Source organism: Coregonus clupeaformis, chromosome 1 (assembly GCF_020615455.1).
Source record: "Coregonus clupeaformis isolate EN_2021a chromosome 1, ASM2061545v1, whole genome shotgun sequence".
Lineage (NCBI taxonomy): Eukaryota > Metazoa > Chordata > Actinopteri > Salmoniformes > Salmonidae > Coregonus > Coregonus clupeaformis.
Genome location: NC_059192.1, coordinates 28,665,113 through 28,686,619, shown reverse-complemented (window position 1 = coordinate 28,686,619; position 21,507 = coordinate 28,665,113). Strand labels below are relative to the sequence as shown.

The 21,507-nt window shown below is 44.5% G+C and overlaps 1 protein-coding gene across 1 annotated transcript in view; it reads right to left on the bottom strand.

Annotated features, from left to right (window-relative positions):
* LOC123492045 (spectrin beta chain, non-erythrocytic 1-like) overlaps positions 1-8,249 on the bottom strand; it is a 68,292-nt gene extending 60,043 nt beyond the window's left edge. Inside the window, exon 1 of the mRNA XM_045223836.1 lies at positions 7,973-8,249. The gene's annotated coding sequence lies outside the window, so the exon portion shown is untranslated. The remainder of the gene's footprint in view (positions 1-7,972) is intronic.
* Positions 8,250-21,507: the final 13,258 nt, after the last annotated feature.

Here is a 21,507-nt window from a genome sequence, read left to right as displayed (position 1 = left end):
CTCCCACTCTATACCATTATCCCTGAGCTGCTACATCTGGGAGTTTGTAGGGTTTCAGCTAATGTTGTATGTAACAGACACGCCTTTGGCCACATGCAAATCAAATTAATGTAATCCCAGTGAAGGTCATGTCGCATCTCTCTCTCTCCCTCTCTAAGCAAATCGTTTCCCATCAGCAAAAGGCAGAAGGCAAAAGCCTAAGGGTTAACGCAAAAAAACATTCACAACAAATAGGGCTGCACAATTAAAGATGTATTCTCAAACTTTTGTATTATTTTAGCCAGTCGTTTTGAAAGTGGTGCTCGAGAGCCAAAACGGCTACCTGTTTTCTGTGTACTACATCATCCAATTGTATACTACATCATCCATTTCGTGTGATATGTTACAAATCCAATTTCTGCAATATGTTACGAATTTGTTGTGCTTAAGATCCCAGAGTGAGTCTTTAATCAAATTCATATCAAAATCGCAGCATTGACATGTGCAAAATCGATATTGCATGCATTATTTTAAAATGCCACTCAGCCGTCTGTTTTTATAGTTTCCTCTGTCGCCTCTCTCCTCTTGCCAGACACACCAAGCGTTGCCCCCTGTCTCTCAAGCAGCGCAGTTCCTCCTGCTTGCTGTAAGATTCAACAGAATGATGCTCTATTCTACTTTGCTTCTTAATATAAGGGCTGGATTCAATCCGTATCGCCAAAGTTCAATGCTGTAGCGCGCTTGAAACTGAAAAAGGTAATTTCCAATTGAGCCTTTGCCGTGAATGCAGTCTCCGCTAACACATGAACATTGCTTTAAATGTAAATCTGGCTACAAGAGGCGGAACGTCGGCGATACGGATTGAATCCTAGGCCTAGGGCCATGCACATATGGGCCCTTGGGTGTGCACACAAAAAGTATTCACACAAACTGCCTGGGTCCATAAGTGAATACACATGACTGATTTTTCACATTCAGACCCAAACCTATTGAAAAACTGTAGCTGTTATCAGTTGAGCAGTAGAGACAAATTTGGACCAGCACCAAGCTCCTCTCCAGCCCCTGATAAACACCCCCCTGTCCTGTCAAACACCACCACAGTCCACAGCCCAGGCCTCTCTACACACTACCACTGCCCACTAAAACACCACCACAGTCCACAGCCCAGGCCTCTCTACACACTACCACTGCCCACTAAAACACCACCACAGTCCACAGCCCAGGCCTCTCTACACACTACCACTGCCCACTAAAACACCACCACAGTCCACAGCCCAGGCCTCTCTACACACTACCACTGCCCACTAAAACACCACCACAGTCCACAGCCCAGGCCTCTCTACACACTACCACTGCCCACTAAAACACCACCACAGTCCACAGCCCAGGCCTCTCTACACACTACCACTGCCCACTAAAACACCACCACAGTCCACAGCCCAGGCCTCTCTACACACTACCACTGCCCACTAAAACACCACCACAGTCCACAGCCCAGGCCTCTCTACACACTACCACTGCCCACTAAAACACCACCACAGTCCACAGCCCAGGCCTCTCTACACACTACCACTGCCCACTAAAACACCACCACAGTCCACAGCCCAGGCCTCTCTACACACTACCACTGCCCACTAAAACACCACCACAGTCCACAGCCCAGGCCTCTCTACACACTACCACTGCCCACTAAAACACCACCACAGTCCACAGCCCAGGCCTCTCTACACACTACCACTGCCCACTAAAACACCACCACAGTCCACAGCCCAGGCCTCTCTACACACTACCACTGCCCACTAAAACACCACCACAGTCCACAGCCCAGGCCTCTCTACACACTACCACTGCCCACTAAAACACCACCACAGTCCACAGCCCAGGCCTCTCTACACACTACCACTGCCCACTAAAACACCACCACAGTCCACAGCCCAGGCCTCTCTACACACTACCACTGCCCACTAAAACACCACCACAGTCCACAGCCCAGGCCTCTCTACACACTACCACTGCCCACTAAAACACCACCACAGTCCACAGCCCAGGCCTCTCTACACACTACCACTGCCCACTAAAAACACCACCACAGTCCACAGCCCAGGCCTCTCTACACACTACCACTGCCCACTAAAACACCACCACAGTCCACAGCCCAGGCCTCTCTACACACTACCACTGCCCACTAAAACACCACCACAGTCCACAGCCCAGGCCTCTCTACACACTACCACTGCCCACTAAAACACCACCACAGTCCACAGCCCAGGCCTCTCTACACACTACCACTGCCCACTAAAAACACCACCACAGTCCACAGCCCAGGCCTCTCTACACACTACCACTGCCCACTAAAACACCACCACAGTCCACAGCCCAGGCCTCTCTACACACTACCACTGCCCACTAAAACACCACCACATTCCACAGCCCAGGCCTCTCTACACACTACCACTGCCCACTAAAACACCACCACAGTCCACAGCCCAGGCCTCTCTACACACTACCACTGCCCACTAAAACACCACCACAGTCCACAGCCCAGGCCTCTCTACACACTACCACTGCCCACTAAAACACCACCACAGTCCACAATGCCCACTGCAACACCATTATCTTAATTCCACTCCATTCTGATTCCATACAACCCATAAATCACACACACACACACACACACACACACACACACACACACACACACACTCTTTACCACTTCAACAGTAACAGTGCTGCTGCATAATCTTCCACTGCCAACAGGTTGTTTAGAATAGATGACACCCAGGGCACAGCTGTAGTAAAGTCAAAGACAGACTGACCCAAGCTGAGGTCATCCCTGGGCCTCTCCTCTCATAACTCTCCGTGATTAGAACGTGAGGCAAAGCAAGATCCACACTGGACATTTTTTACATGCCTCACACAGGTTGTGGGTACGGCAGAGTGTAAACAGAAAGAGGAAAATGTAATCTCTGGCATGATAAAAAAGGTGGTGGTGGCCTGGGAAATAAACTACTTAAATGGATGCTAAAGAGCCTGAGGTAAAGGAGAAGAAAGGGAGGTACAGAGGAAAATATCATTGAGAGCCGCTTTCAACCATTAATTCCGATCTCTCCATTTATACAGACAAGTCCACAAGAGGCGTGAGAGAGAGAGAGCGAGTATCCATCGAATTAACTAAAACGTCCAATAAGGAAGGGCAGAAAAAGAGAGAGAAAAGGTGAGGGCGATGCTGAATACCTTCCCGGCTGAAACAGAGTGGTCTATATTTAGCCAGGACTGTGCTACTGGGCAAACGCACCAGTTCTCTGTCGCACTATTCCATTTCTTATCTGCTGGCAGCTTTCCAGAACATGCCTCCTTTCCCCTCCCCGATGGGGCTCAAACCCACTTACAACATTGTGGATGAAGAGCCAGAGAGGTTCCCACGAGGCAAGGTCATGCCAGCCTCCACAGCCATTCTCACCCAGAGGAGAGCACTCAGCCTGGGCTGCACAGCACAGCTGACCAGGGGTCCCATAGATGGAGAGGCTAGAGTGAGGCTATACAGGTCAGTCCAAACCCACTAATGGGGAAACCAAACCAACTCACGGGGAAATTCTGTGTTGAATTGACTTTAAAGGAGATCTGTGACATTGGAGATGTACAGTGCATTCGGAAAGTATTCAGACCCCTTGACTTTTTCCACATTTTGTTACGTTACAGCCTTATTCTAAAAAGTCTGAGGTTCTGAGCGCTCAAGCAGGTTTTCATCAAGGATCTCTCTGTACTTTGCTCCGTTCATCTTTCCCTCGATCCTGACTAGTCTCCCAGACCCTGCCGTTGAAAAACGTTTAATTAAAAACTGTAACTAGGCCACTTAGGAACATTCAATGTCATCTTGGGAAGCAACCCAGTGTATATTGTCCTGCTGAAAGGTGAACTTGTCTCCCAGCGTCTGTTGGAAAGCCGACAACCAGGTTTCCCTCTAGGGTTTTCCCTGTGCTTAGCCTTATTCAGTTTATTTTTATCCCCAAAAACTCCCTAGTACTCGCCGATGACAAGCATACCCATAACATGATGCAGCCACCACCATGCTTGAAAATATGAAGAGTGGTACTCAGTGATGGATTGTGTAGGATTTGCCCCAAACATAATGTTTTGTATGAGGACATTTCTTTGCCACATTTTTAGCAATTTTACTTTAGTGCCTTATTGCAAACAGGATGCATGTTTTGGAATATTTGTATTCTGTACAGGCTTCCTTCTTTTCACGCTGTCATTTAGGTTAGTATTGTGGAGTAACTATACTGAACAAAAATATAAAACGCAACAATTTAAGATTTTACTGAGTTACAGTTCATATAAGGAAATCAGTCAATTGAAATACATGTATTAGGCCCTAATCTATGGATTTCACATGACTGGGAATACAGATATGCATCTATTGGTCACAGATACCTTAAACAAAAAGGTAGGGGTGTGGATCAGAAAACCAGTCAGTATCTGGTGTGACGACCATTTGCCTCATGCAGCGTGATACATCTCCTTCGCATAGAGTTGATCAGGCTTTTGATTTTTGCCTGTGGAATGTTGTCCCACTCCTCTTCAAAGGCTGTGCGAAGTTGCTGGATATTGGCGGGAACTGGAACACGCTGTCATACACGTCGATCTAGAGCATCCAAAATGCAGGCCATGGAAGAACTGGGACATTTTCAGCCTCCAATAATTGTGTACAGATCCTTGCGACATGGAGTCGTGTATTATCATGCTGAAACATGGTGGCGGATGAATGGCACGACAATGGGCCTCAGGATCTCGTCACGGTGTCTCTGTGCATTCAAATTGCCATCGATAAAATGCAATTGTGTTTGTTGTCTGAAGCTTATGCCTGCCCATACCATAACCCCACCACCACGATGGGGCACTCTGTTCACAACATTGAAATCAGCAAACCGCTCGCCCACACGACCCCATACACGTGCTCTGCAGTTGTGAGGCCGGTTGGACTTACTGCCAAATTCTCTAAAACAACATTGGAGATGGATTATGGTAGAGAATTGAACATTAAATTATCTGGCAACAACTCTGGTGGACAATCTTGCAGTCAGCAAGCCAATTGCATGCTCCCTCAAAACTTGAGACATCTGTGGCATTGTGTTGTGTGACAAAACTGTGGCCTTTAGTGTCCCCAGCACAAGGTCCACCTGTGTAATGATTATGTGGTTTAATCAGCTTCTTGAGATATGCCACACCTGTCAGGTGGATTGATTATCTTGGCAAAGGAGAAATGCTCACTAACAGGGATGTAAACACATTTTTGCAAAACATTTGAGAGAAGTAAGCTTTTTGTGTGTATGGAAAATGTCTGGGATCTTTTATTTCAGCTCATGAAACATGGGACCAACAATGCTGTTGATCCATCCTTAGTTTTCTCCTATCAAAGCCATTCAACTCTGAAACTGTTTTAAAGTCACCATTGGCCTCATGGTGAAATCCCTGAGCAGTTTCCTTCCTCTCCGGCAACTGAGTCTTTGTAGTGACTGGGTGTATTGATACACCATCCAAAGTGTAATTAATAACTTCACTATGCTCAAAGGGATATTCTATGCCTGCATTGGAAAACCTCCCTGGTCTTTGTGGTTGAATCTGTGTTTGAAATTCACTGCTCAACTGAGGAACCTTCCTGATAATTGTATGTGTGGGGTACAGAGATGAGGTAGCCATTCAAAAATCATGTTAAACACTATTATTGCACACAGAGTGAGTCCATGCAACTTATAATGTGACTTGTTAAGCAAATCTTTACTATTGAACTTATTTAGGCTTGCCATAACAAAGGGGTTGAATACTTATTGACTCAAGGTATTTCAGCTTTCCATTTTTCATTAATTTGTCAAATATTTAAAAAACATAATTCCACATTGACATTATGGGGTATTGTGTGTAGGTCAGTGACAAAAATCTAAATGTAATCCATTCTAAATTCAGGCTGTAACACAACAAAATATGGAAAAGGTCAAGGGGTGTGAATACTTTCTGAAGGCACTATAGATAGTAGGCTACACCGCATAATGAAACAATCCCTAGTAAGCTAGTGTTTTAAGGGTGGACTGACTGTCTTATTTGGCAATAATAGACTGGTTTTATGCACAACAACTTTTTATCCAAGCTGGGAGAGCGTGCAAGGACGACCCATGTCATGCAGGTTTAGGTAGGCTATACAGGACAGTTGTATATTCCAAAAATATATATTGGTTGCTGATTAGTATGCTGTTGTATCGAAAATGTATTTTACAATCTGCAATGTTTGAATTTCCAGGTTTAATATTACATTATTGCCACCAGCCAGCAGTCTAAAAGGCAGCCTTGAGACACTATAGCTTTGTGAAATGTTAGGCTTAACATGAGAAAATTATCACCAAATAGGCTTACCAATAAACATTTATCCATTAGCTAAAGCAAAGCTATAGGCTACATGCCCTGGCACCACAGAAAGCCCATCATCGATTTGATAGGCAGCCACATAGACATGTCGCAATTTCAGCACCATGGACAGTGATCAGTAGTCTATACTTTGAGGGGTTGTCGGGCTGATGCATTCGATTTTATTTTATTTTTTGGGCAGGGGGTCCGAAGTCCAAAGAAACTGCATTACCCAGTGTCTGCACTAATTACTGTGGCAACACAGATACTGGTCTGGTTTATAGGTAGAAAACAAGAGAGGATGGAGGCAAAGACAGAGAGAGACAAATGGAGAGATACACTCTTTGATCATTCTAATCACAGTCACACTCATATTAGAGCACAGCGAACCAGCACAAAACTATCGCCAAGGGTTCACAAGTAGGCCAATGGCCTGTGATGCTAGCCGTCCTAACAACTGAGCAGAGAACTTGACTAGGCTATTGACTTGTAGCCTATGCGCGTCACTGTTTCCTCTTGGATGGCTTAATGGAGCAGTATCCCATACTCTAGATGGGTAAAAGCGGTTTGTGAAATGGTGTGGTAAATATTAATATTCAATAGCAAGAGGTCTGCTCACTCCCAATAGAGTTCCTGCAGCAGAGCAATGTTTTTCGACCGAACTGCATCACGACAGTCAGTGCAACTCGGGCGAGCAAAGCCCATGGATGTCTCATAATCACAAGGCGTTCATAACCAATTATTAAAAGGCCTCAAAACCCACTTCGCTCAATATAGTGACAACCCCGTTTGGCACCAAATTGTGAAGATGTGAGGCAAATGGGGGATTTCGCCACCAAATGGTCGTTTCAGCAGTTCGGGTGTGATTTAAATTGTGCCAGTGACATGAAGTAGCTGAATGGTTTCAACTCGACGCAACATCAAAGGGCAGCCTTGAGCCGCATGTAGCAGAGAGCACTGACTCAAGATGTGACATAGGCCTACGGTGAGGGATACATGCATCGCCTATAATACCTGATACATAATGGTTTCAAGTTATAAAGATAGAATTACATATAGGCGCAGATTCAACATCATTACGCACAGTTAATATAATACATTCCATGATTTTGCTTTGAATGTCACAATTTATCAGTTTAGTTTGAATTCAGCGTTGCAATCTGTCAACATACAGGGCGCCTACGCCTGCATCTCTTCAAAAGGCTGTAGGCTCCTGTGTGTATACCGTTATCTATACACTCTTAAACCTCCATATTAACATGGCGCACTTCTGTGACTGGGAAGTGGCCAACTGATTCATAGAAGCTCTGAATGGCCTTTTCAAAAACACAATGCTGCACAAATACAATAGAAATCGGATAGCCTTCCAAGCAAAAACAACTTATACAGGGTAAATAGAAGAACAGGAACCAACTTCAAACTCTGATTTCATCCCTAGCGACGTTGTTAGAAAAACATCTGTCCCGTTTCCACATCTTTGCAACTGATGCTAGATACAATGAAACAATTCTTCGCACCCTAATCTGTGCATAGTTTAGATTACCGAGAAGAGCAGCAAACCAATAGCCTATCTCAATAAAATATTCAAACTTACCAATCAACAAATTCGCAATGAACTTCACCGCGGAGAAGCCTGCAAACAGCACGTAGCCAGAGACTGGACGACAAAAACGCAGAATCCTGATGAAGAGTCCTCTCCACCTCCTTTGCTGCAACAGCACCGCCAACTCCAGCACAATCTCAACAAGGGGCGGAGATTTCGCCCGTAAGGTCTCATTCACACACCAAGTGGGTTCTGCGCAGGGCTACTTCGTCAACATCTCTCCACAGGCGTGATTTAGGGTATTTAATAGACCTGTTTGAAAATAAAAGTGGGATATTATTGCGGTCTATATCTCTATGCTGCCACTGATATTGAACCCTTCCCTTATGTTCGAAAAGGCTATAGGCTACACGAGTTTTGTTCCGGGTCAATTTCAGTGGTGGAAAAAGTACCCAATTTTCATACTTGAGTAAAGATACTGTAACTTAATAGAAAATGACTCAAGTAAAAGTCACCCAGTAAAATACTACTTGAGTAAAAGTATTATAAGTATTTGGTGTTAAATATACGTATGTATCAAAAGTAAATGTAATTGCTAAAATATACTTAACTATCAGAAGTAAAAGTATAAATCATTTCAAATTCCTTATATTAAGCAAAACAGACGGCACCATTGTTTTTTTTACGGATAGCCACTCCAACACTCAGACATCATTTACAAACGAAGCATGTGTGTTTAGTGAGTCCGCCAAATCAGAGGCAGTAGGGATGACCAGGGATGTTCTCTTGATATGTGCATGAATTGGATCCTTTTCCTGTCCTGCTAAGCATTCAAAATGTAACCAGTACTTTTGGCTGTCAGGGAAATTGTACGGAGTAAAAAGTACATTATTTTCTTTAGGAATGTACACTCAGAAAAAAGGGTGCTATCTAGAACCTAAAAGGGCTCCTCAGCTGTCCCCTTAGGAGAACCATTTGAAGAACCCCACCCAAAAGGGTTCTGCCTGGAACCAAAAAGGGTTCTGCCTGGAACCAAAAAGGGTTTGTCTATGGGGACAGCCAAAGAACCCTTTTGGAAGCCTTTTTTCTAAGTGTAGTGAAGTAAAAGTAAAAATAATCAAAAATATAAATAGTAAAGTAAAGTACAGATATCCCCCAAAACGACTTAAGTAGTACTTTAAAGTATTTTTATTAAGTACTTTACACCACTTGTCAATTTGACCCATACAGTAAGTACAGTAAGTATACCAAGTATATGATTTTAACCTCCCAAAATGTATTTTCCAGTAGCTGGGAATCACAGGAGGCTGCTGGGGGAGGGCAGCTCATAATAATGGCTGGAAGGGAGTAAATGGAATGGCATCAAACACATGGAAACCAAACACATTCTGCTCCAGCCATTACCATGAGCCATTACCTCCAATTACCTCCCCAATTACGTGCCACCAACCTCCTGTGACGGGAATGTCCTCTTTCATATGCTTTTTCCCCATTAGTTTTTAGACCCAACTGTTCAAAATGGAGATCAAACTGTTTGATTACTATACTAAAGTCGTAAATCAATCAATGAAGACATTTAATGCAATTTTTAGCTCAATTTTAGCCAAACTTCAGATCTGTCCCTCGGCCTCTGAACATGACAAGGAAAACATACTTATATCCTTGTGATCATCATGGTTAGATCTTTACTGCACAGAAGATCATTAGTCTCTAGCACAAAGGTCAAAGGACAAATTGCAGGTCAAATACAAGTCAACAACAGGTCAAGTACAAAGTAGTGTTTTGTTGTTGTTGTTTTGTTGTTTTACAAGGTTATTACCCATACCTAGAGGACTAGATGAAGGGTCATAGTGGAACAAATGTAGTTAAATAGTATTTTAGTGATTAAAAACTCAGTTGTGGGTGAAATTGACATGTTGAAAGGGTGATTAGAAGGAGTCAGGCGCAGGAGGGTAAATCACTGAATACAGAGTTTATTCCGTCGTACACAGTTGCGCTGGATAGCGACAACAAAAACAGGCACAGGGGAACAATCTACAACGGCAATACAAGGTATGGGTAGCTCCAACAAAATACAGGCACAGGGGAATAATCTACCCCGGCAATACAAGGTACGAGTAGCTCCACCGAGCTACACTCAACTCACATAAAACAATCACCCACAAGGACAAGGGGGCAGAGGGAACACTTATACACAGACTAATGAGGGGATATGAACCAGGTGTGTGTAATTGACAAGACAAGACAAATGGAATGATGATATATGGAGCGGCAGTGGCTAGTAAGCAGGTGACGACGAACGCCGAAGCCTGCCCAAACAAGGATAGGAGGCAGCCTCGGCGGAAGTCATGACAGTACCCCCCCTTGATGCGCAGCTCCGCACCTCCGACTTCTGGAGCGGACCAGCCACCACCGGCCTGAGGAGAGACACATGAAACGAGGGGTTAATACGGTAATCAGGGGGAAGTAATAACCTATAGGTGACCTCGTTGATTCTCCTCAGGACTTTGAACGGCCCCACAAACCGCGGGCTCAGCTTCCGGCAGGGCAGGCGGAGGGGCAGATTCCGGGTCGAGAGCCAGACCCGATCCCCCGGTACGAAGACCGAGGCCTCACTGCGGTGGCGGTCAGCATTGGCCTTCTGACGACGAACGGCGCGTTGGAGGTGAACGTGGGCAGCGTCCCACATCTCCTCCATGCGCCGAAACCAGTCATCCACCGCAGGAGCCTCGGTCTGGCTCTGGTGCCACGGTGCCAGAACCGGTTGATAACCTAAAACACATTGGAATGGCGTTAGGTTAGTAGAGGAGTGGCGGAGAGAGTTCTGGGCATATTCTGCCCATGGAAAGAACACTGACCACTCTCCCGGCCGGTCCTGGCAGTAGGACTGCAGGAACCTACCCACATCCTGATTTACCCGTTCCACCTGCCCATTAGACTCGGGGTGGAACCCAGAGGTCAGGCTGACCGAGACCCCCAGACGTTCCATGAACGCCTTCCAGACCTTGGATGTGAACTGGGGACCTCGGTCAGACACTATATCCACTGGTACCCCGTAGTGCCGGAAGACTGTGTAAACAGGGCCTCCACAGTTTGCAGAGCCGTGGGGAGACCGGGCAGAGGAAGGAGGCGGCAGGCCTTGGAAAAGCTGGCCACAACGATCAGGATGGTGGTGTTACCTTGGGAGAGGGGAAGACCAGTAAGGAAATCAACACTTAACTGGTAAAGGTTGTAACTTACCCGCTGGGAGGTGCCCCGGCACAAGGTACAAGTAGCTCCACCGAGCTACACTCAACTCACATTAAACAATCACCCACAAGGACAAGGGGGCAGAGGGAACACTTATACACGGACTAATGAGGGGATATGAACCAGGTGTGTGTAATTGACAAGACAAGACAAATGGAATGATGATATATGGAGCGGCAGTGGCTAGTAAGCCGGTGACGACGAATGCCGAAGCCTGCCCAAACAAGGAACGGAGGCAGCCTCGGCGGAAGTCGTGACACAGATGATAAAATAGTGTGTTATATAACAAAAGGAAATACAGGCAGCCCAGAATAAAGATTTCCACAAAAACAAATCCAATTATGTCTCTAGGGATTAGCCTTCTTGTTTATTCTCTATCAAAATAGAGAGAGACATTAAAAATATTAGAGAATGTTTACTCATCATTTTAGTGCAGTAAATGGTCATAGAGAGAACACTGAAATCCTAAACATGTGAATGAGGTACAGGTGCTGTAAAGTAATGGACTGTGTCTCAGAGTCTGTTTAATGACAGAAAACACTGTACATGAAGCAACTCTGACACGGTCACAAGAAGCTTTCAAGATTCCCATCATATGTGTTTTGTATATCACAAATACTGTATATTGAAAACTGTTAAAAACAATCATACAAAAGTATAACAACTCAACAAATGAGTCCACTAGAGGAGTACAGTGTCTGTAGCCCAGCTGCTGCAGAGTCAGTGGTGCTGTGACACACAGGGCCATAGGCCTGGTGTCAGCTGGAGGTATTAGAGCAGGAGACTTGTGTGTTTGTTAATGCTCTGTATGGGGCATAGCTCTGGACAGAGGTTCAGAACCATGGCAATCTGGTTTAACACAGCATTTTCTAATTTTCTGGCTCACCATTTTCTCACATCTCTGGTTCTGATAAGCAGGCTCTACTTCCAACATCTGGAGTTGAGAAAGTGAGACAAGCTTGGGTCAGGACATCTCGTTTCCTCCCATGGGGCATGTGCATGCATGCGCACGCTGTAGGGTCTGAGTGGACAGGGTCCAACCTCTTTACATGGAGTGAATTATATGTAGTCTGTTAAGGTGCCTTCCCTTCTCTGCAGTAACTTATTCAGACATTGTCATGCTCATTATGTATGTAAAGTATTTTCACATAATTTACAGTAGGCCTACTATACTTTCAATAAATACAGAGGGAAAGGTAACATTTGTAACTCATCTCTGTGCTAGATCGAAGTATGGTTGTCATGACAATGTGTTTACCAGGAAAAGCTATCTTGGCTGTAGTCCTGAAACTGTCCAGCAGGCAGTAGATCGTCCCTCCTGCTGTGGAGTCAGCGACAGCATGACTCAGACAGACAAGCCATTGTTGCTCTGTGGTGGCTGTTGCTCGCACTGTGGAAGTATGAGTAATCCTAGTCCTATGGCCTCACAGCTGGATCACAAAACAATGAAGTCCATGATTCAGTCCATTTGAGGACCACTGATTTGTTGTTGTGACTATACCTTACCACTTGGTTAATACAAAAAGGATAGTGATCGTGTTTAGAAATGTGTCTCCTTGAGTTTTCTATTTTTGGACACTTTTTTATGCATTTGAAAGGTTTTCAGACACTTTGACTTTTTCCACATTTTGTTACGTTATAGCCTTATTCTAAAATCGATTAAATAATTTTTTCCCCCCTCATCAATCTACACACAATACCCCATAACGACGAAGCAAAAACAGGTTTTTAGAAATGTTTGCAAATGTAAATATATCAAAAACTGAAATATATTTTTACTCTTTACTCAGTACTTTGTTGAAGCACCTTTGCCAGCGATTACAGCCTCGAGTCTTCTTGGGTATGACGCTACAGGCTTGGCACACCTGTATTTGGGGAGTTTTTACCATTCTTCTCTGCAGATCCTTTCAAGCTCTGTCAGTTTGGATGGGGAGCGATGCTGCACAGCTATTTTCAGGTCTCTCCAGAGATGTTAGATCGGGTTCAAGTCCGGGCTCTTGCTGGGCCACTCAAGGACATTCAGAGGCTTGTCCTGAAACCACTCCTGTGTTGTTTTGGCTGTGTGCTTAGGGTCGTTGTCCTGTTGGAAGATGAACCTTCGCCCCAGTCTGAGGTCCTGAGCGCTCTGGAGCAGGTTTTCATCAAGGATCTCTCTGTACTTTTCTCCATTAATCTTTCCCTCGATCCTGACTAGTCTCCCAGTCCCTGCTGCTGAAAAACATCCCCACAGCATGATAATGCCACCACCATGCTTCACCGTAGGGATGGTGCCAGGTTTCCTCTAGACGTGACGCTTGGCATTCTTGATTTTATCTTGGTTTTATCAGACCAGAGAATCTTGTTTATCATGGTCTGAGAGTCATTTAGGTACATTTAGGCAAACTCCAAGCGAGCTGTCATGTGCCTTTTACTGAGGAATGCTTCTGTCTGGCCACTCTACCATAAAGGCCTGATTGGTGGAGTGCTGCAGAGATGGTTGTCCTTCTGGAAGGTTTTCCCATCTCCACAGAGGAACTCTAGAGCTCTGTCAGAGTGACCATCGGGTTCTTGGTCACCTCCTTGACCAAGGCCCTTCTCCCCCGATTGCCATGTCTGGCCGGGCAGCCAGCTCTAGGAAGAGCCTTGGTGGTTCCAAACTTCTTCCATTTAAGAATGATGGAGGCCACTGTGTTTTTGAGGACGTTCAGTGCTGAATACATTTTTTGGGACCCTTCCCCAGATCTGTGCCTCGACACAATGTCTCTGAGCTCTATGGACAATTCATTTGACCTCATGGCTTGGTTTTTCCTCTGACATGCACTTTCAACCGTGGGACCTTATGTAGACAGGTGTGTGGCTTTCAAAATCATGTCCAATCAATTGAATTTACCACAGGTAGACTCCAATGAAGTTGTAGAAACATCTCAAGGATTATCAATGGAAACAGGATGCACCTGAGCTCAATTTTGAGTCTCATAGCAAAGGGTCTGAATACTAATGTAAATAAGGTATTTCAGTTTTTTTATTTGTAACAAATTTGCATTAAAAAAAAACTGTTTTTGCTTTGTCATTATGGGGTATTGTGTGTAGATTGATGAGGGAAAAATAAGGCTGTAGAATAAGGCTGTAACGTAACAAAATGTGGAAAAAGTCAAGTGGTCTGAATACTTTCCGAATGCACTGTAGATAGATATCGTATTTGAAGAGACCACCACTGTTTCTACTTATGTAGTTAGAACCATGTCAATCTACTTCTCAAGATAACTTTTCTGGATGATCTTGAGGGGGTCCCAGAATTCTCTCTGGCAGAATTGGATCTGGTCAGCTAAAGGAGGCAGTAGTGTTCATGATGACATAGAGTATTTCCATTCAGACACCAGACACCATAGTGAACAGGCACCGCCATGTTTGTTATGAAACGAGAGACTGTGAGAAGGCCAGAGGTCCGTCTTCTGTCCAACAGCAAATAGGAGTGAATAGGAATTAAACATCACCCATGTCAAAGCAATTGATCAAACCAACCTAACATAGTCTGAACCACATTACTAGAAAATCACTTTGCCTTAGGTCACACTTGAGAGAGAACAAAGGCCTTGTCAATCTTCCACATAGTTTACATCACAGAAAATGTGCAGTAATTGCTCCCAGCTTTGTTTTTGCACAATGGACTTAGATGAAGCAAAATACTGTATTCAAATGATAGCTCAAGCAAGGTGACACAATATATATTCTCAGCTTTACTAATACCGCCCCCACAATGAAATCACTGTAAATGTTGATACAAGAAAGTTGGCCTTAGCCGGTAACTTTTGTAAGTTGCCTAGCAACTGTTTCCTCTCAGCACACACTTAACAACAGGTGAAGTGATGTGTTGACTATGTCCGCCCCCGCTGTATGGTAATGTAGAGAGAAAGGTGAAAACAGATATGGTATGGACGGATAATAATTGGTGTCATTTTGAGCTGACTGTGGAGGCACTGAGAATGTTTGGTCACTGGTAATGAGGGACCCATACAGAGGGAGAAAGAACTGTGTTTTTGTGGTCATGATGAGCTTCCGTCAGCCAAAGCAATGAAATAATGGGATTTGGTTGGAAAGTCTGGCATAAATCTGACCCATTCCATATGCAATGAATCAGATCAGTGTACAAACAGTACAGACTGAGGGGGAACTTTTCTCAATATTTTAACACCTCTAAGTGATGCCCTGCTTTCACATGCTTAGTCCCCTCCTGTACTCCCTGTTCACCCACGACTGTGTGGCCAAGCATGACTTCAACACCATCATTAAGTTTGCTGACGACAAAACGGTGGTAGGCCTGATCACCGACCACAATGAGACAGCCTATAGGGAGGAGGTCAGACACCTGGCAGTGTGGTGCCAGGACAACAATCTCTCCCGCAGCATGAGCAAGACAAAGGAGCTGATCGTAGACTACAGGAAAAGGAGGCCGAGCACGCCCCCATTCACATCGACGGGGCTGTGGTGGAGCGGGTCGAGAGCTTCAAGTTCCTTGGTGTCCATATCATGGTCCAAACACACCAAGACAGTCGTGAAGAGGGCACGACAACGCCTATTCACCCTCAGGAGACTGAAAAGATTTGGCATGGGTCCCCAGATCCTCAAAAAGTTATACAGCTGCACCATCGAGAGCACTGGTTGAATCACTGCCTGGTATGGTAACTGCTCGGCATCCGACCGTAAGGTGCTACAGAGGGTAGTGCGTACGGCCCAGTACATCACTGGGGCCAAGCTTCCTGCCATCCAGGACCTCTATACTAGGCAGTGTCAGAGGAAGGCCCAAAGACCACCCAAGTCATAGACTGTCTCTCTGCTACCGCATGGTAAGCATTACCGGAGCGCCAAGTCTAGGTCCAAAAGGCTCCTTAACAGCTTCTAGCCCCAAGCTATAAGACTGCTGAACAATTAAACAAATAGCTACCCGGACTATTTGCATTGACCCCCTCCCCTCTTTTTTTTTACACTGCTGCTACTCGCTGCTTATTATCTATGCATAGTCACCCCAACCTACATGTACATATTACCTCAATTACCTCGACTAACCTGTACCCCCGCACTGGTTCCCCCTGTGTATAGCCTCGTTATTGTTATTTTATTGTTACTTTTCTTACTTTAGTTTATTGTATAAATATTTTCTTAACTCTTATTTTCTTAAAACTGCATTGTTGGTTAAGGGCTTGTAAGTAAGCATTTCACTGTAATGTCTACACATGTTGTATTTGGCGCATGTGACAAATAACATTTGATTTGATTTCTTCTACTGCTTAAAAATATATAACACACTTTTCAAATTAAGAGTCTGCATTGCCATTAAGTGTACCCACACAACAATATGACTAATATAATTATTTGTGAGATTTTCATCAGATCCTACCTCCTTTATTACGTAGCAGCTGATTACGAAGCCCTTTTGTATGGAGCGCTAGGAGATATAGAGACAGGATGGAAAAGGCCTCAGCGCTTTTAGTTTCTCTGAAATCCTTCCACATAGTTTGGTTACCATGGCCACTGGTGCGAGTTGGTTCTGTTGGTTGCCGTGGAAGTGGCCTGTGTGTGAAGTGGAGGAGGAGAAAGAAGCGGAAGAGAGAAGAGAAGAGCAGAGAGAAGAGGTTGAGGGGGCAGATATTCTACGCCTGATTTCAGACGTGGCGCAGCGCTGAGTGACGAGAGTGGGTGGTCTGGGTGCACCGTGCTGCTCCACTCTGATCACTTCTCTCCTCTTTACTCTCTCTGCCTACATCCGCCTGCGCTTGGCATCAAGCCAGTGGGCATTTGATGGCATGAAAGTGGAATTTCACTGCATTACTAAAAAATAAAACAAGGTGATGTTCGATACATTTACAGTGCTTACAATATAACTAAAATATAGAGTGGCTTGCGAAAGTATTCACCCCCCTTGGCATTTTTCCTATTTTGTTACCTTACAACCTGGAATTAAAATAGATTTTTGAGGGGTTTGTATCATTTGATTTACACAACATGCCTACCACTTTGAAGATGCAAAATAAAAAAATGTGTGAAACAAACAAGAAATAAGACAAAAAAACGGAAAACTTGAGAGTGTATAACTATTCACCCCCCCAAAGTCAATACTTTGTTGAGCCACCTTTTGCAGCAATTACAGCTGCAAGTCTCTTGGGGTATGTCTCTATAAGCTTGGCACATCTAGCCACTGGGATTTTTGCCCATTCTTCAAGGCAAAACTGCTCCAGCTCTTTCAAGTTGGATGGGTTCCGCTGGTGAACAGCAGTCTTTAAGTCATACCACAGATTCTCAATTGGATTGAGGTCTGGGCTTTGACTAGGCCATTCCAAGACATTTAAATGTTTCCGCTTAAACCACTCGAGTGTTGCTTTAGCAGTATGCTTAGGGTCATTGTCCTGCTGGAAGGTGAACCTCCATCCCAGTCTCAAATCTCTGGAAGACTGAAACAGGTTTCTCTCAAGAAATTCCCTGTATTTAGCGCCATCCATCATTCCTTCAATTCTGACCAGTTTTCCAGTCCCTGCCGATGAAAAACATCGGGGTGATGAGAGGTGTTGGGTTTACGCCAGACATAGCGTTTGCCTTGATGGCCAAAAAGCTCAATTTTAGTCTCATCTGACCAGAGTACCTTTTTCCATATGTTTGGGGAGTCTCCCACATGGCTTTTGGCGAACACCAAATGTGTTTGCTTATTTCTTTCTTTAAGCAATGGCTTTTTTTCGGGCCACTCATCCATAAAGCCCAGCTCTGTGGAGTGTACGGCTTAAAGTGGTCCTATGGACAGATACTCCAATCTCCGCTGTGGAGCTTTGCAGCTCCTTCAGGGTTATCTTTGGTCTCTTTGTTGCCTCTCTGATTAATGCCCTCCTTGCCTGGTCCGTGAGTTTTGGTGGGCGGCCCTCTCTTGGCAGGTTTGTTGTGATGCCATATTCTTTCAATTTTTTAATAATGGATTTAATGGTGCTCCGTGGGATGTTCAAAGTTTCAGATATATTTTTTAACCCAACCCTGATCTGTACTTCTCCACAACTTTGTCCCTGATCTGTTTGGAGAGCTACATGGTCTTCATGGTGCCGCTTGCTTGGTGGTGCCCCTTGCTTAGTGGTGTTGCAGACTCTGGGGCCTTTCAGAACAGGTGTATATATACTGAGATCATGTGACAGATCATGTGACACTTAGATTGCACACAGGTGGACTTTATTTAACTAATTATGTGGCTTCTGAAGGTAATTGGTTGCACCAGATCTTATTTAGGGCCTTCATAGCAAAGGGGGTGAATACATACAGTGGGGAAAAAAATGATTTAGTCAGCCACCAATTGTGCAAGTTCTCCCACTTAAAAAGATGAGTTCAAACAGGTGCCATTAATACGGGTAACAAGTGGAGGACAGAGGAGCCTCTTAAAGAAGAAGTTACAGGTCTGTGAGAGCCAGAAATCTTGCTTGTTTGTAGGTGACCAAATACTTATTTTCCACCATAATTTGCAAATAAATTCATTAAAATCCTACAATGTGATTTTCTGGAGAAAAAAAATCTCATTTTGTCTGTCATAGTTGACGTGTACCTATGATGAAAATTACAGGCCTCTCTCATCTTTTTAAGTGGGAGAACTTGCACAATTGGTGGCTGACTAAATACTTTTTTTCCCCACTGTATGCACGCACCACTTTTCCATTATTTATTTTTTAGAATTTTTTGAAACAAGTTATTTATTTCATTTCACTTCACCAATTTGGACTATTTTCTGTATGTCCATTACATGAAATCCAAATAAAAATCCATTTAAATTACAAGTTGTAATGCAACAAAATAGGAAAAATGCCAAGGGGGATGAATACTTTTGCATGGCACTGTATGGCTGAATAGGGTGACTGAGAATATATTGCTATGCGTTTGCGTTCTCTAAGCATGCACAGTAGGCCAGTAAGTAAGCTTTCAAAGAGCTGCTTATGTTCAACACTTTATCCTCTTACAAGGAATGGTCAGGGGCCTTTTCTCTGCCTCCTCGGTCTCAATTGGAGCTGGTTCTGTGTTGATGCAATCAGATGGGGGGCTTTCAGTGAGGACCTTTGACAGAATGACTGGTAATGAAATATTGGCCCTCAGGCGGCATGGCTTTGTGTCAGTGATGGCACAGACTGTGGGAGACTAATAAGCATGAAAGCCAGACACTGAACAATGCACACTGTCAGACACTACTGAACTACAGAGGGTTTCTCCATGGTGATGGGATATAGGCCTGTTACTATTAACATCTGCAACAGGTTGATCTCCTGCCTGATGGGCTAAAGACTGTCCCCTTGTCCCTTGTATAGCTTTTCTTATATAATAGTGTTTTGTCACATTTTATAGTATGTGAGTAGGAGGATGTGTGGGCTTGTTTTGTTGTATGTACTGTATGTGAGAGTGTGTGTGTTCACAGTCCTATTTAGTGTGTATTTAGTGTGTGTGGATGGGAAGTGTGTACTCCTACACTGTAGCCACGACACCGAGCAGCAATGTGCTCTTTTCTCCCCATTAGTGATGGATAGCTCTTTCCAGAGAGGAGAGTTGCCACTGGACTGTTTCCATGTGGGAGCACCACTGGTGGCTATTATTCCTTTACAGCACAGCATTGACCATTACAGCACAAAAACGTACAGTTACAATACACAGCCTGTGAATCAATGATACACCGCTGACTCCTTGTCATGGAAATGCCAGGACTGGGATAAATACCACATCACACAGACAAAGGCTGAAGACCGTGTTCAATGGGGGATTGCATAGGTTATGTAACTGTAGCGGATTGGGGCCTAAATGAGTGGGTCTCTAGTGGTGCATGTCCTATTCACATGGGGACATAAATCCACTGCTTTTGGCCGTCTCCAATCAGAGGGCCTCCTCCTTTGTCCCCGCAGAGGCTCCAGTGAGAAAGGCCCTGGGACTGGGTTGCATGGCAACACACTACGCATCGCACCCAACCTACTCACACTGGGAGAGAGAGGGTACTGAGAACATCATAAGGGTGGTGTGTTTTGGACTGGACACAGTTAGGAATGATTTACTGAGCACTGCAATATATCAGGGACAAACACTGTACCGTAGAAAACAACAGACAGACAACTCTTTAGACTGAGGAGTTATACACTGAGTGTACAAAATATTAGGAACACCTTCCTAATATTGAGTTGCACCCCCTTTTGTCCTCAGAACAGCCTGAATTCGTCGGGGTGTCAAAAGCGTTCCCCGGGGATGTGACACTCTGGCTCCATGGACTTTATTATTGAGCCAGGGTTGTTCATTTTCCTTGTTTGGGTGTATTTCTATGTTGGGCATTCTGGTTGTTTCATTTCTATGTGTGGTGATTGTTGTTGATTATTCATGTGACTCCCAATCGGAGGTAACGAGTGTCAGCTGTCGGCTCGTTATCTCTGATTGGGAGCCATATTTATACTGTGTGGTTTCACCTGGGTTTTGTGGGTTTTTGTTTCCTTGTTCCATGTTTCTGTCAGTGTTACAGAGGACTTCACTATCGTCATTTGTTGTTTTTTGTGGTTGCTTTATTTAATAAAGTCATCATGTTCACTCCACGCGCTGCGTATTGGTCCGCTTCTTCAGACGATCGTGACAGGGGATGCTGACCCATATTGACTCCAATGCTTCCCATAGTTCTGTCAAGTTGGCTGGATGTTCTTTGGGTGGTGGACCATTCTTGATACACACAGGAAACTGTTGAGCGTGAAAAACCCAGCAGCGGTGCAGTTCTTGACACAAACCGGTGGACCTGTCCTGGCACTTAATCCCATACCCCATTCAAAGGCACTTGAATATTTTGTATTGCCCATTCACCCTCTGAATGGCACACATACACAATCCATGTCTCAATTGTCTCAAGGCTTAAAAATCTTCTTTAACCTGTCTCCTCTCCTTCATCTACACTGATTGAAGTGGATTTAACATAAGGGATCATAGCTTTCACCTGGATTAATCTGGTCAGTCTATTTCATGGAAAGAGCAGATGTTCCTAATGTTTTGTACACTCAGTGTATAACATACTGTTATGAGTGGGTGGAGAGCATCTTGTGACTGAACATTGAAACATAAGTGAGACTTGTGTGGGTGTAATGTGTGTGCACTGGTGGGGTTATCATACTACTGTATCAAGAAGTTACCTTCGTCAGTCTCTCCATTCCATCCTGTTGTTAAGTGGCCATTACACCCCCGTTCCCAAGTGTAGTAATGGACCGGAGGAAATGGGATTACTTAGGCTACCCGGTCACTTAACGTGTGCCACTGATTTTTACTACAGGAGATCCTTTCCAAGGGTGGGGGTGGGGGTGAGGGGGAGACTAAAGGCTTTTATCCAATCA